Raw genomic sequence first — 16,466 nt, 5'->3', positions numbered from 1 at the left:
GCATTTATGTGACATCCTGTTATTTTACGCAATGCAATGATCTGCGCGTGCCTTCGGCGCACTAATATCGATTTCAGCGAATTTCTTAGTTTTCCCAGTCCGAAATCCTTTGAAGAGTCCTGTTCACCACGATTTCATAAAATTCAAATGTGTATGTACCATTAGACTCACTGAACATTGGTGAGCCAAATGTGCGATTGAAAATCAACGCAGATCGCAGAACGCAGAATCTGAGAGACCGCCAAGAAGACCCAGATCACGCTTGTAGCGCATGTTGAGCAGATGCGCTTCTGCCGTAGTTGAAAATATCGGGATGTGCTTTTACATCAGCTTGTGATCGCACACCTCGATCACCACAGGGGACACTGTCACGTTGTCGCTGCTGTATATTTTGTCGTCTGCTCATGTGGCACCGCCAAGGATGTTTGGCGTACGCATTGGTCGTCTCGGCGTCAACGCTAAACAAAAGAAACGTGTAATATTGACCGCCTGACCTTTGAGCATTATAAGTATGAACACAGAGGTTGGCAGCGGCAATGTGGCCAGTTTCTGAGAGCAACTCGAAGGAGAGCATGGGGAGAAAAAGAAGATTATATACCATAATTTTTGTTTTTTGGATGGTTCGCTTTTTTCAATTATGCCGTCACCACTAGCAGCAGGCTGTCAAGAGCGGCAGGCTGCTGCCATACGGCGCGCTGCCACTCTGTTCTGTATCGGACCGGCCCGCCACTCTGTTCTGCATCGGAACGACCCACCACTCTGTTCAGCATCGGACCGACCCGCCACTCTGTTCTACATCAGACAGACCCGCGCGCGTCACAGGATGGACCGGATTGGTGCGCGCCACAGACGTGAAAGTTTCTTCCCCTAATTTATGCGACAGATCATCGCCTTAACGGCGACGCCGCACAATGGATGGCACGATCCACGACCACGAGAAAAAACAACTCAATCCGGGATTTATATCGGCAATAATCACGGGCAGTTTTGCACGCGGTCATCGACAAAGCGGCGTTTAACGCCTCAAAGATGGCCGGATTATGTCAGCCTCGCTGCTAATTTACGCCGAAATCACGGTCAATTCAAGGTTGGCGCGGTCACGCGTCGGCCGATAACCGCTGCCCCGCCCGTGCGGCTCGGCCGACCGTTCAGACCGGCGCACTCAGCGGCAGCAACGGCTGCAGCGCTCGGCCAGGGCCGATCGGCAGTTCTGCTCTGCAGCTCTGCTGTTCCCAGGGCTGAACGCTCCGGCGCTACGTTGTACCAGCTCACCCTTGTTGCGCACCGCTTGCAACGTCCCCGGCGGCAGTGTCTCCGTCTTATGTATTGCATAGGATCCCTTTGACTGCAACCGTGCGTTGTGCCGTCTCCAGCAGCTGTGGCAGTGTGTGATACACACTCTCACCAGCTGTAACGCCGCGTTGTACCGTCTCCAGCAGCTGTGGCAATGTGTGATACGGGCTCTCGACAGCTGTAACACCGCGTTGTACCGTCTCCGGCAGCTGTGGCCATGTGTGATGCAGGCTCTCACCAGTTGTAACATCGCGTTGTACCGTCCCCAGCAGCTGTGGCCATGTGTGATACAGGCTCTCACCAGCTGTAACACCGCGTTGTACCGTCCCCAGCAGCTGTGGCCACGTGTGATACAGGCTCTCACCAGCTGTAACATCGCGTTGTACCGTCTCCAGCAGCTGTGGCCATGTGTGATAGAGGCTATCACCAGTTGTAACACCACGTTGTATCGTCTCCAGTAGCTGTGGCCATGTGTGATACAGGCTCTCGCCAGTTGTAACACCGCGTTGTGCCGTTCCCAGCAGCTGCGAGGCTGTTTTGCGCAGAATGGTAGTGCCAGTGACATCGTGTTGTACTGTCGCCAGCACCTGTGTTCTTGTGGTCTGCATTATATGGCATCTGCATGGCTGTGACGCCGTGCTGCATCATCCTGGATAACTGCAGTACCGCGATAAAGGCTATTAGTGGCTGTGGCGCTGCGATGTCTCCTCTCCAGTGGTCGCACTGGCATCGAACTCTTTGTGGCCACCTGCAGCGGTGACACTGTTATGAAGACTCCTAACATCCGTGACACCGTGGCGTGCTGTCACCGGCAGCTGCGCCAGTGTGCCAACAACCGATTTTTAACGTCTTGCATACCATCGCCAGCAGCTTCACTTAGCTGTACCGTTTCTGGCAGCTGTGCCGTTTCTGGCAGCTGTACCGTTTCTGGTAGCTGAACCGTTTCTGGCAACTGTCACACTGTCATTTCGCTAACGTTACAACGGCTTGCAGCAGGCGTGGTGCTCCCAGTTTGCCAGCCAAGAGCTGCTGTTGTATTGAAGAAGAGATGCATTGGCACTTACCAGCTGTGCTGTGCTGTAGTCTGCAGGCAAGGCTCGAGCGCCCGCCTGGGTTGCGGGTATCAGGATCCTCCTCCCAAGGTTGACCGGAGTGGACTTCTGTGTTCTGTATATTTTGAGCTCAGAATTTGGCACTGAACCTGTGGTGTACATTACCTTTAGTGCTCAGAAAGACTGTAGTTTTATCCATGTAGTTTTATCCGTGCGTGATATGTAGTTGTATACACCTTCGGTCAGTGTTCGATCGATAAACTCTGTCTCTAATTCGTGTCCGCACCAGGCATTCGAGCTTATCCGCCATGACCTCAGGCGCTCCAATCGGAGACAAGAGGCCGGCAAGCGCTCGTCCATGGTCAGGGACCTCCACCCGCTCCCCGCCCCCACCGCCACCCGGCTGGGCGGCTGGGGGGGGGGGGGGAGGGACGTGGTCGGTGTGTCAGCCCGCACAGGCGGCAGGCGGGAGAGCAGGCGTCAGGAGGGAGATCAGGCGCCAATGGGGAGAGCTCACGCTCTTTCGCAGAAGCAAATGTGGCACGCTTTAAGCTGAATCAGCTGTTGTCAAAGGCGAACAAAGCTACGTAGGGACGACAGAGAACCATTTTAACCTCCGTCGACTTGTCATGACATGCTAAACCACGTCGTTTTGTATTCCTTTCCTCGACCACTTTGAGTTTGGAGTTGACACTAGAAGGCTGCTCATCCGCCTGCACAGCGCACCCAGTACGCTGGCAAAGTTGACGAAAGCCAGGGCTTAACAGCAAAATACCCTATATGGAAATACACTCAGCTTAAAATTCACAGCAGCTGACATGTTTCCGTAAACCTCCAGTCACATCAGCACGCGCGGTTTCATAACTCCCTCTTGCTATGATAAAGCACGTGAATGTGGCAGGGAATTCCGCCGTGGCGTCACTGGACCGAGCTCTGGCAGCCTTGGCTGACGATGTCCACTAACAATCAGCGCTCCATCATGCACGGGCTCAAACACAGCGCTCCACCATACGCAGGCTCAAACACAGCGCTCCACCATACACAGGCTCAAGCCGAGTGCCCACCATACACAGGCTCAAGCACAGTGCTCCACCATACACAGGCACAAACACAGCACTCCACCATACACAGGTTCAAGCATAGTGCTCCACCATTCACAGGCTCAAGCGCAGTGCTCTACTATACACAGTCTCAAACACAGCGCTCCACCATACACAGGCTCAAGCACAGTGCTCTACCATACACAGCCCCAAACACAGCGCTCCACCATACACAGGCTCAAGCACAGCGCTTTACCGTAAGCAGGCTCAAGCACAGTGTTCCACCATACACAGGCTCAAACACAGCGCTCCACCATAAACAGGCTCAAACACAGCGCTCCACTATGCGCAGGCCCGAACACAGTGTTCCACTATAAGCAGGCTTAAACACAGCGCTCCACCATAAGCAGGCTCAAACACAGCGCTCCGCCATGTACACGTCCAAACACAGCGGCAACACTCGGCACAAACGCAGCTCAGCTACCGCCATATGTTAGTCGCCTACGACATAACAGGTTGCGAAAACCACCTTAGCACTGCATCGCAGCCCTTAGGTGCCATTATCCACAACACGCAGTCGATGCGGAGCTAGTACAGATCAACGCTGCTACATGCTAAATGTGCAGCATTTGCTAAATGCGCAGCAAACGCTGCGCAGCGCTGCAACGCCGCCGATGCGAGCTGCTGAAAACAGCTGCGCTTCAGCACACAAGCGGTGCTGGAGGAGCGCTGACGTTCCTGCGCTGACGCTCCTGGGAGCAGGAGCAGCGCTTCAGCACACAGGCGGTGCGCTGACGTTCCTGGGGGCAGGTGCTGCGCTTCAGCACACAGGCGGTGTGCTGACGTTCCTGGGAGCAGGTGCAGCGCTTCAGCACACAGGCGGTGCGCTGACGCTCCTGGGAGCAGGAGCAGCGCTTCAGCACACAGGCGGTGTGCTGACGCTCCTGGGAGCAGGTGCAGCGCTTCAGCACACAGGCGGCGTGCTGACGCTCCTGGGAGCAGGAGCAGCGCTTCAGCACACAGGCGGTGCGCTGACGCTCCTGGGAGCAGGTGCAGCGCTTCAGCACACAGGCGGTGTGCTGACGCTCCTGGGAGCAGGAGCAGCGCTTCAGCACACAGGCGGTGCGCTGACGCTCCTGGGAGCAGGTGCAGCGCTTCAGCACACAGGCGGTGCGCTGACGCTCCTGGGAGCAGGTGCAGCGCTTCAGCACACAGGCGGTGCGCTGACGCTCCTGGGAGCAGGAGCAGCGCTTCAGCACACAGGCGGTGCGCTGACGCTCCTGGGAGCAGGTGCAGCGCTTCAGCACACAGGCGGTGTGCTGACGCTCCTGGGAGCAGATGCAGCGCTTCAGCACACAGGCGGTGCGCTGACGTTCCTGGGAGTAGGTGCAGCGCTTCAGCACACAGGCGGTGCGCTGGCGCTCCTGGGAGCAGGAGCAGCGCTTCAGCACACAGGCGGTGCGCTGACGCTCCTGGGAGCAGGTGCAAAGCAGCTTCATTGGTGCTATGATGTGAAACGGCAACACGACAGTCTCCATGGGCACAAGTAAGTCTTCAGCTAGTGGCGGAGGTTCTCTTCACAGTAGAGAATCATCATGAGTTCTGACTGCGGGAGGTGCCACTGCCAGTGCCGTGGGATGACTCATGGCATGTTGGTCGGTCGCATTGCTCTGCCATGCATCGGAGCTGACTGCCGCGCCCTGCAAACGCCTTGAGCTGACCGGCAAAGAACCGGCGCACCGTGGCCCGCCTGCTGCCCGCTCGGGGCGCCCCGTGGCCCGCCTGCTGCCCGCTCGGGGCACACCGGGCCCGCCTGCTTCCCGCTCGGGGCACACCGGGCCCGCCTGCTGCCCGCTCGGGGCACACCGGGCCCGCCTGCTGCCCGCTCGGGGCGCACCGGGCCCACCTGCTGCCCGCTCAGGACGCCTGGATTGCGTCGGGTGGCAGCTGGGACGTCCGTTGGCTCTGCCAGCACTCTGGCCATACCGCCACAGATCGTGCGGCACACGCGACGCTGCCGCATTGCCAGGGACACCCTGGGAGCCGCCGATGGCGCAGTGGGAGCCGCCGATAACACACAGGGAGCCCCCAATGGCACACTGGGAGCCGCCGATGACACACTGGGAGTCGCCGATGGCACACTGGGAGCCGCCGATAACACACTGGGAGTCGCCGATGGCACACTGGGTGCCGCCGATGGCACACTGGGAGCCGCCAATGGCACACAGAGAGCCGCCGATGCAACCCTGGGAGCCGCCGATGGCACACAGGAAGCCGCCAATGGCACACAGGGAGCCGCCGGATCACCTGCCACCGATACATGCGGTTGGCGGTGAGCGTCCGTCCAGCACGTACGTACTATAATTTGTGTTATGTATATTGCGTTTAGACAGCCGAAAACGAGTTGTATCGCTGTTGGCATAATGAAATAATGTTCGGTCTGGGAGCTATTGGCCGGTCCGGACGACCGCTACATAAACCATTGCATAAACAAGAAAATGTACCATAAATTACGAAGGTATAAATTAGAGCAGAGAGCGGGCGTTCGCACGATTGCAGGCTCATTTCGTACGCCACGAAATGACCGCATTTGGTCACATGGATGCACATAATAACGCCACCATACACATTTTGTGAAGGCCTACTCTTTAAAGGGATGTTGCACCAGCCGGAACTGCCGGGTATCCGAGTTGCGGACCGTTGATGGGCGCTGTGTGTACGCCAAACTTCCGTTATGTGCCTACACAGAGCCCGCGCGAAAACCAATAGACTCACTATAGAGCGGCCAAATGGCTCTAGTTGCGGTCTGTGTGTAATGGCAACGACTCGGCGCCGCTAAATTGCTACAATTAAGTTGTTTCTGCCAAACTGATGCGCATTATTTCAATTAGTGTCTCATTGACGGGAACACCATGCGAATGAGGACCGCAAACATGTCGTGGAGTGGGGGATCTGGCGCCAGCCGTGTCAGTGTTATGGAGCGGAGGATCTGGCGCCAGCCCTGCCAGTGTCGTGGAACGGGGGATCTGGCGCCAGCCGTGTCAGTGTTCTGGAGCGGGTGGTCTGACGCCAGCCGTGTCAGTGTCGGGGAGCGGGGATCTGGCGCCAGCCGTGCCAGTGTTGAACACCCGGCTGTCGGTGGCGAGCCAGCTGGCACGCCTGTGGTCGGGACGCGTCGCTGCACGCATGCGCATTCGGTGCATTTAAAGGAAGCGTATGTCATGGCAGATATTTACATGGAGTGATGCGATAGCATCTATGATAATAGTACGCTGAGGTAGCTTCCGTTACAAGTTATGTACTCGTGTATTAAATGTGGAAAAATTTCTACCAGTTCGGAAACCAATTGTGAGTACTCTATTACTTGTGTAATTTATATTTATATACTGGGATTATATATTTAGCGTAACGTACATATGTTACCTCGCCGTTTGCGAGGCCGCAGACGGCTTGGTAACTTGAGCGACACGGACAAGACTTTCTCGGGCTGGGTGTCTTGGACTGCTGCTACTCTGATGGCCTGGCTACCGTGGGGAGGCTATGATTGTTCAGTGTTATGCTGTAGGTGAGTTCAAGCTTGTTCTTATGCCGAATGAAAGTTCTAAAGATTTTGAAAACACGGAGACCCTGCGCGACCTTATTTTAAATTTGCAGAGCCCCACAAGAAACTGCTTGTCTTGTCCTGAAAATCAAGCATTAAATTTTTTTTTATAAAATTGCAGGGCTTTCCGCGCTGCGTACAAGAGAGTGTGGTCCCCCGCAACTGCGCGGGATGGTAACTTTTCAGAAAGACTTCTCATTTACTTCATTGTGCGTGTGGGAGATTCATGGTTAGGACTAGCTGAAAGGAGATCTTAGTCAGACAGGGGCTTAGTTTGTAATGTGCTCGGCTGGTTGTCACGTGCTTTTTTCTGGTGAATTTTGAACTCTGGATCCTGGTATATTTGCAAGCATCAGACCATGGCTCGCGGTTTTCATTCAGCCCTATTTCCTGACTTCCATTGTTCATTTACCAGCCCGAAGCACATTATCGCTTTTTTATTTACTGACACCAGATCCTATCGCTTGGCTTTAACCGGTATATCTAAAAAATACCCAGCATGGCTCATATTTCGCTGTTAATTGCCAATGACCGCACATGCAGTCTTGCAGACAAAATTTTTCGAGGTATATACAATGCCTTACGTGCGCGTGTTTATTGTGTGTATACAAAACGAATCGCATACACAATGTTTCTGTGAGTGGTAGCCGAGAGCTTCGTTAAACTTAAGATCCTTCCAGAAAAAGTTATAATTCGACACCGATTTTTAGTTTCCGAAAGAATTTTCGGATTAGATGACCGATGGTGATAATCATGCATATTTTACAGGATTTCACAAGCGGTTTATGAGCGCTTGCGTTTTACAAGAACACGTAATGACACGGCACCAAACACAGCACAACAAACATGACAGCCAACGCAATAGAAAGCGACGGTTTAACAGATCAGTCAGAATCATTGCATTACGGTGTTGGGTGGACGACCAACGCTCGCAATGCTGAGAGCGGTCATTAACGGTTAATTGCATGCATTAACAACCTTAATGCGCATGCAAGTACCACGTACTATCACTTATTCTGCCCACATTCTCCAGGAATTTTCCAATTGTTCCTACTATCTTAACAATCTTGCAACAAGCATCTAACGTTCAGAATTATGTTCCAATGTATATTTAAAGTGTGTGTCAAATTTACACTGCCCTCGCCTTAACAGCTGCTGACTTTCCAATGAAACAACCAAGGATGTCTGCTGTCACAGAGGCTTCCATTTCCAACATTCAGTTTAAGGGGCGCAACTAGAGTCCTGGTAAATGAAGGGGGGAGAGAGGCAAAGGGTGGACAAAGAGCCTCCTGCTGGTTCCCCTTTCCCAAAAACCAACAGGAGCTAGGATTAAATAACTGAATGTAATAAACCACCCGTGCTATTAATTCTACAATGGTTCAGTGCGAGGGCAAAGTTTCGCAGCATGACTGGGGAGACGGTGAGAATGACACAACCTACGGACAAAGTGCGCCAACAAACGGGTTTCCCTATGCAGTGGCCCACTTTCTTCTCAAAGTTGGAGGGGAGAAGGGATAAAGCCCAAGTTGGGGAAGGGGAAGGGAGGAGGCTGAAGCCTCCAAGGGAATAGGAAATTACACTCCTGGTTCAACGAGCACCGTCTTAACTGATAGCACACAGGGATTTCAAATAATTTTTCTGAGTTATACAAAGATATCTAGGACCTTGTGAACGTAGTTTGTAGATCGCTATGACCCATATATTTGTAGCAACATTGCTAATCCATGCTCGTCTGGGAGTGCTAAACCTTAATTGGGGATGGAATTGCAAACGTATACGCAACATAACTTTGACCACGCGCTCGCAGGCCTTGAAACAAAGACTTGGACGCCCAGCGTTGCGGCCTCGCCAGGCCGCGCGGCGTCGGCCCCGCTGTTACCAGTAGGCAGCGGCCAACGGGCGGCAGAAAACGATGACGCTTCTAAAAGAAATATAAATTTGAGCACTTCGAGACGTCAATGCGTACATTTAGATGGTAACCCGGGGACCTATTTCACGTGTGCGATTTTCGTATTGATGGCAGGAACGGAATAGCATTTACAACATTGCGAAGTGGTGCTGGAGTCTTCTGTTGGGACTGGAAGAGTAAAGGTAGGATATTGATTTTTCGTGTTGCCTTAACTGTCAATCCGTTCGGAGTACAGCCTCAAGATTACGCAGTTGAAAAACACACCCCAGCGCAATCTTTGAACACTTAAGGTCGGTTTTAACAAATTTCGGAAGCATTATTTCACGACGGTCGTTTTCGCGCGCGGCGCCCGCCGAACGGTGTTAACGCAGCGGCTAAGGTCGCCGGGTTTAACGGACGCTGAAACCCCGGCCATCGGTGCTCTTGCTCTTCAGATCGCGGCCATCGGTGCTCTTGCTCTTCAGATCGCGGCCATCGGTGCTCTTGCTCTTCAGATCGCGACCATCGGTGCTCTTGATCTTCAGATCGCGGCCATCGGTGCTCTTGCTCTTCAGATCGCGGTCATCGGTGCTCTTGCTCCTCAGATCGCGGCCATCGGTGCTCTTGCTCCTCAGATCGCGGCCATCGGTGCTCTTGATCTTCAGATCGCGGCCATCGGTGCTCTTGCTCTTCAGATCGCGACCATCGGTGCTCTTGATCTTCAGATCGCGGCCATCGGTGCTCTTGCTCTTCAGATCGCGGCCATCGGTGCTCTTGCTCCTCAGATCGCGGCCATCGGTGCTCTTGCTCTTCAGATCGCGGTCATCGGTGCTCTTGCTCCTCAGATCGCGGCCATCGGTGCTCTTGCTCCTCAGATCGCGGCCATCGGTGCTCTTGCTCTTCAGATCGCGGCCATCGGTGCTCTTGCTCTTCAGATCGCGAGCATGCAGAACCAAACTGTTTTTGCAATTTGTTTAACTAGTCGATCCTGACAAAGGGTGGACATCCTCAGGCAAACATGGGTTGCAATTTTTCATTTTTGACCTCGTTAGGACCCGCACTATCGAATGCTAAGAGAAACCTTTTGCCTTGTCCTGGAAAGGGGCCTGCTGGGTAGACCGCTAGTGGGGCACATGTCATTCCCGGCCAAGGGCTGAAGGGCTATTCCGACCGGCTGATATTCTGACAACAGGGGACACCAATCCGATGACCCTCAAAGGGATAGAGCATACAATGTTCCCCCCCCCCTTGGTGCAGGAGACCATCTCCATCAGGTGGTTGGTCCTGGATCAGCGAATGGGCCTTCATTAACGCGCAAACATTCCTTGTCACCGCAGCATTCGAACAGCTGGCACAGAGTTCGGCTAAACTGCCCCTGGCTGAAATGGGGCGGAGGCCCCCATCGGTGCTGGGGCCTCTGACTAACACAGGACCGTTCCATTGTCTCAAAGTGGATTCCCAGCGGAAGCTCTCACATGTACTTTTATTGCCAAAAGGCCTCAACCAATGCAAGAGGCCCTCTGGCATTCGGGGTGCTGTCCCACCACTGCTCAGCAAATGTTTCTCTGGCTGACTCGGGACACCTTGCCCACATGAGACCCCCTCCTAGGCACTGCGGGTCTCTGCGGGCCTGTGTTAGGCACGCGGGGGCCCCTTTGTTTCGGGGGCCATAATCAGTGCACACCTGCGTGCCGGCCTTGTCCTTACCTGAGAAATAGGCCCTAAGATCTCAGGCTGACACGGAGCCGACTGTTCGTTATTGGTGGTGTCTGGCCAAAACATGGCCCTGCATTATCCCAGCAGGCCCCAAAGCAGTATTAGAGGCTCTCTGACTGATATTGTGGGCCCGGCCCTACGGGCCGTGGTCCTTACTGTGGCCTACAACCAGCCCTCTGGGCTATCCGTTCGAGCCCTTGATCGTCGGCCCCGGGGGCACCTCCGGACCTTTCCTCGGGTCCCCTTAAATTCTGCCTCGGACTGACTCGTGGCTTTTTGGTAACGCAGCACCCCTGTTAGACACTATGGGCCACCGACCGACACAACCGACACCGGCCTGATGAACTTAGGGGCCCGACCAATGCAAATTAATGGTCCCGACATTGTCCCTGTCTGACAAATGGGGCCTCAGGCCCAGACCGACAAGGTGCCGCTGTCCGGTACTAGCGACGCCGAATCGGCGCAGAGCCCCTCCGGGGCCCCGATCGGCGAAGAGCCCGCTGCCTGGCATTTGTCAAAGCGCTGAAGGTGGAGCGTTGTTTGATAACTGTTGGCGTCGAGAAAGGCGGTGGTGTTGTCATGTGATGCTCAGTCGTGATGGCGCAGAAGCTGTTCAAGGCGAGAAGAATCGCTGCTCACAATGCATCCTGAAATGTTATATGAAACTGGCCACTTCTAATTCATCTTACACTTTTGCAGCAAGCGGCACTGAACAAACATTGACAATTTATGCTTTACCTTTTGTACATTTGACTGGCGGCCTTTACTCGCACGACACTTCCAGGTACACTATGTGCTCACCGTCGATAGTACGCTTGATTTCAGGCCAACGTGGCTCTTGCCTGTCGTGAACATCGTCAGAACGTCGTCAGACACATCGCATGCGCGGCTTATTTTTGGCAAAAGCACTACTGACATGATGTAAAACAATATTGGAATGGTTATTGTGAAAAGTTCGCGCAGGCTTTAATTGGCTGCTGGAAACCATAGGGTCAAATCAGACCCGGTGATCGTCAAACTCGGTAACTCTAAGTCCAGTTTCCAATGAATTCATCAATGCCTGATAATTCTGCAACTTTTCCGAAAGCATTCGACATTAATGGCTTGTAATTTGATATTGGGGAAAAGTCAATGACTGCGCGCAGTCGCCTGTCGGTCGGGCGCCGTAATTTCGCCGCACGGACGTCAGTGCGCGCGGCGACCGGGCCGACTTGGCTGCCGTGCTCTGATAAATGCCGGCTGTGGTGGTGACCGGACCGACCTGGCCGCCGTGCCCCTGATAAATGCAGGCTGTGGCGGCGACCGGGCCGACTTGGCCGCCGTGTCCCTGATAAATGCAGGCTGTGGCGGCGACCGAGTCGACCTGGCTGCCGTGTCCCTGACGAGAGCCGGCTGTGACGGCGACGCGCTGATGGACCCGGCAGCTCGTGCCGTGCCGACCGCCGTGTCTCCACCGAGAGCCGGCTGTAGCGCGATGCTCTGATGGAGCCGGCACCTCGTGCCGTGTCGACCGCCGGGTCTCTACCGAGAGGCGGCTGTGGCGACGACGCGCTGATGGAGCCAGTAGCTCGTGCCATGCCGACCGCCCACTCCCCAGCCAGTGTCCATCGTCGGCCGGCGAGCGGCAGCATTTGGTAAACCATCAAACCGGGGACGACCGATGTGTTGAAAGCTGAGAACGAAGCAAGTTGGGAGTTGTGAATACACATGCGAAGCGTTCGGCTACCACAGGCCATTTCGTCTGATGTGAGCAAACTGCCGATGGCTTATGATTGCTAACCGGACGGAATTTTCATCGCAGCACGAAAGCCGGGTGCCTCACAACCGAAGCTGGCCGGCTAGCACTGACTAGTGCTGCGGAGAGCGCCGGCCAATTTGGCCTGTAATCACCTCCGTGATGGCTGGATGTGCATGTTAAACATTAATTCCGGCCGCCGCCTGCCCCGACCGTGTATCGGTCAGAGCCGTGCAGAATTAATTTAGCCGGAGTTTTGAATGTAAATGCTCGCTAATTTGGCCTATTCCCACGAGGCAGGCCATTACGGCTGACTGACTCGTCTCTCGGGACACGGACTCCGATTGGGATCCCCGGAAAGGTGGCCCCAGCACCAACCAACACCGTGCCTTTCAGCGCCATCTCCTACGCTGAACCCCCCGAGCTGTCTTCAAGCGACCTAGGAACAGAGAATGACTTCATTGGTGCTGCAGTAACATGCAGGATGTAAGGCTAGCGTAGCAGTGCGTGCGGATGGGCGCACCTGTCTACTCTTATCAGTCATGCATCACCGCACGCTGCATAGAGCCATCAGACTGACAAGCGCCATGCACTATTGCATGTCAGCATCATCATTTTGCAATGGTCAGACGGCATCCGTAGTTGCAAACGCTTCCCCATGACAATCAGATAGCATTTAAAGACCGACCCAAGAGCCAATAGCCATTACAACGCATTCGTTATTGCACGCGCCGGTGCACTTCCACAGGAGAGCGGGCCTTTAAACGAGCGCGCTCACGCTAGGCAGCCATGATCCTCTAACACGTGTCTTCCATGCAGACCAGTGCGGTGCATGCGAGACAAACACTCAGCCGGCGCTTATACAAAAACGTCACCGGAGGCATCCATCCTTTGGCGCACTCATTGGTGAACCACTTGAACCACGTCTCTGCTTTCCCGGCCCAGAATGAGCCGCGGTCCTAGACATTAGAGCCTTGGCATTGCACGACCCCGACCAGACGTGCGGGTTTGCGCTTGTGGCGCCGTGAAGTAAACGATAAAGCTGCCGCTTTTGAGTCCGCACACCGGTAACGCGCGAGCTCGAGAAGTGTGCAGTGCTTCTAGCGGATATTGCTGGCCGCATTACGGCTGTTGGCGGATATTGTACAGCTAAAATGCTCCCACATGTACTCTCTTAAGCATTAAGTTATGGTTCATTAGCGAACAATTTTTTGTACCAGGTCGTGATGGAACAAGAGTCATTTGCACAAAAGTGATAAAACAGGGAAGTTGTATTTCATGGAAAGGTTTTCCAGCGATGCAATACACGCCATTACGCAAACATATAAGCCATAATATTCTGTAGCTTCCAGAAAAGTAGCTATTCATAATACCATAGTTTAATAACTGTACCACCTGCCGTTAGGCACAGTTCCTTAACTATACATTCTGAGAGGAGAAAATTCAACACAAGAGCAACAGTCATTCTGAAACAATCCTGTATTAGTGATAGATTCCTCCTTGGATGTGGTTTCCTGTTAAGTGAGTGGGCTCCAGCTTCAGCCCCCCCTTTCCCCCCCCCCCCTAACAACAAAACAAGTTTTGACGTTTTTCGCCGCCCAATCCATCTCGAGCGTATTTTGAAAAAAATGCACTCCTTGATTTTGCATGTCATCTATCAAACAAATCGCAGATCACGGGGAACACAGGTCACATGCAAATGCACAGTGGTTAACGGGAATATCTGATGGATAAGAGCACACAGCGCATGTACAAGTCGTAAACACCACCCAATGTTCGAATCGAATCGAAAGCATGGGTCGGATTGTCATCCCAAAACATGTCTGTCAAGTCTATGACAGCATACCAAACCAGCCTTGCAGCAGCTCAGACTTTGTCTGCAAATTACGTAGTTTAACACAGCAATGTTTTCTGCTGTGTGCATAAAATGGGCTGGTTTTTGTCAGAAAAAAACACAGGAAAATATGCATTACCAAAGTATCCCAGAGATCCAAGAAAAGTCTACATATAACCGCATTCCAGGACTAAATCGGGGCATCAATGTCCTAGAATTGCCGACTTTGGGTGTAAAGCAGCACCCTATGAGCAGGATTTTTTCGCTCCTTTTCCCCACATTTTAGCCTAATTTTTCACTCCTCCCTAATATTGTCTAACCGCACATACCAACCCATATTTCCCTGACCTACATCTGAATCATGTCTATGTATGCGCAGAGCAAGGGGACCAGGTACCTTCAAGCCCAAGAGTCCCAGCGGCTCCAGCCACTTGCATGCATCAAGTTTGGTTTGTTTACAAAATGCGTCACAATTTACAGCTGTGTGACAGATGCAAGGTTTTCACGTATCCCCCTTTTTGGTCGCACCACGCAAGCACCACACCACCAAAGCAAGGCCTGGTAGAAACGATGGGTCGCGTTCGATCTGTCGTAATCACGTTTCTCAGCACCAGTCATGGCCCAGTATTCGCCCTACATCACGTCACGTGGCCACAAAGTCACGTGGCCTGTTACGTCACGCGCCGGCTGACGATGACGCCAGGATTTCTTTTTTGGTCAGCCCGTTGGCATGAAGAGAAAGCACTACCAGATTAAAAAATAATTCCGACTGAAGCGGAAGTGTGATTTGGTAGCCCCTGCACTGGCGAGGACGTTGGCTGGGAGGGGGGCACTTGTTTCTAATTTTGGGGGAGATGCAACGTAAGATAGACGGTAGTAGGGAATTGAAATACCAAGAGTAGCGTGAAAAGGTGCGTGAGAGTGATTGGAGTAGTGCATGGTCACGTTGTCCAGTAAATTGATAGCGGTATAAGTAAACACTTAAAATGAGAGCGGAGAAATTGAAATGAATTGGAAATTGGAAGAAGCACTAAACATATGGATGGGATAGATGATGCTAATACCGGAGCAGAGGCCACACTGACAAACACCACTTTGCACGTAGTGTGCCGGCGGTAGGCCTGAGTTAGTGTGTGGTCTGAAGTAAAAGGTAAAGGAAGAAAGGAAGGTGATGTTTAAAACTTTCCCGTCAACTCACACGTCGACCGCACCTTCAGAACACATGACGTCACGTACTCCAGCTGACAAGCGTGCTGACGACAGATCGGACACGGCCCAGCAAAATCTTGTATAAAGTTTTACTCCACGTATTTCTTTTACCCGAGGCAATAACACCACTCCCGAAATGCAGGGGGTGAAAAATTCAAGAAATACCTTCGAAATGAAGTTTAAAAGTTAGACATCACCATTTGAACGCTCATTTTACAGATTTTAAGTCAAATCAGCTGATACAAGAATTTTACCAATAACAGACCGATGACAAAACGTTACCAAAACTCCGTTTTTAGATAAGTTTAGTTTTCCTAGTAACGAGAAAGTTGCTGGCTTTTAAAGCAGGCAAGGGAGCAGCTAACTGCTAACCTTACCTGCTTCCAACATATGATTTGTAACCGGATTTAGCTATTTTATTGTTAAATCCATTGTTTCGAGATACGTAATAAAGCTATTTTATTCCGTACTCTTGATTATTTGTCTCAAATTTGTTGAAGTGAGCCCTCATTTCTGCTTTAACGAGATGTTGTCCTTAGTTGGCCTTAGTTTGCTGACTGGCAAATGGCTGCACTGTAGATATGTGCTATATTTTTAACACAAGCATACTCTAAGCTACATAGCATTGACAATATGAGGCAGATATCAGCTTTTAGCAAATAGTCAGACCATCCCATTTAAAATGTGAAGCCAACATCTCAAGCTTTGCCATTAGATGTGAGTAAACAAACCTAAATGGATGTCCTTGCTGCGGCTGAAAAGGCAAGCAGCAAAACTGGTTTTGTGACCATCTGTGAGTTATGTTAAGTATAGAGAAGAGAAATTGTTTGATGGAGCATATCCACCACTGCCCTTGACAGAGGCTTACCATGACAATTAGAAAAAGCTGTTCGGAGTGATTTGAGGCTTTCTGTTTTGTGTGTTGTTAACTTTGCCTGGTGTCAACAAGCTGACACAAATAAATTAAACTGCAACACTAATTGAAACCAGTCAAAAATCAGCTTTATCACATTTTTATCACAACTGCTGCTAACAAGAAATTTGCGAGGTGAATTGAGATGATGAGCAACATATAGGCTACTCCAAGTAAGGTTAGGT

The sequence above is a fragment of the Pollicipes pollicipes genome, unplaced genomic scaffold (assembly GCF_011947565.3).
Source record: "Pollicipes pollicipes isolate AB1234 unplaced genomic scaffold, Ppol_2.1 Scaffold_6138;HRSCAF=7277_pilon_pilon_pilon, whole genome shotgun sequence".
NCBI lineage: Eukaryota > Metazoa > Arthropoda > Thecostraca > Pollicipedomorpha > Pollicipedidae > Pollicipes > Pollicipes pollicipes.
This window is presented reverse-complemented; position numbering follows the sequence as displayed.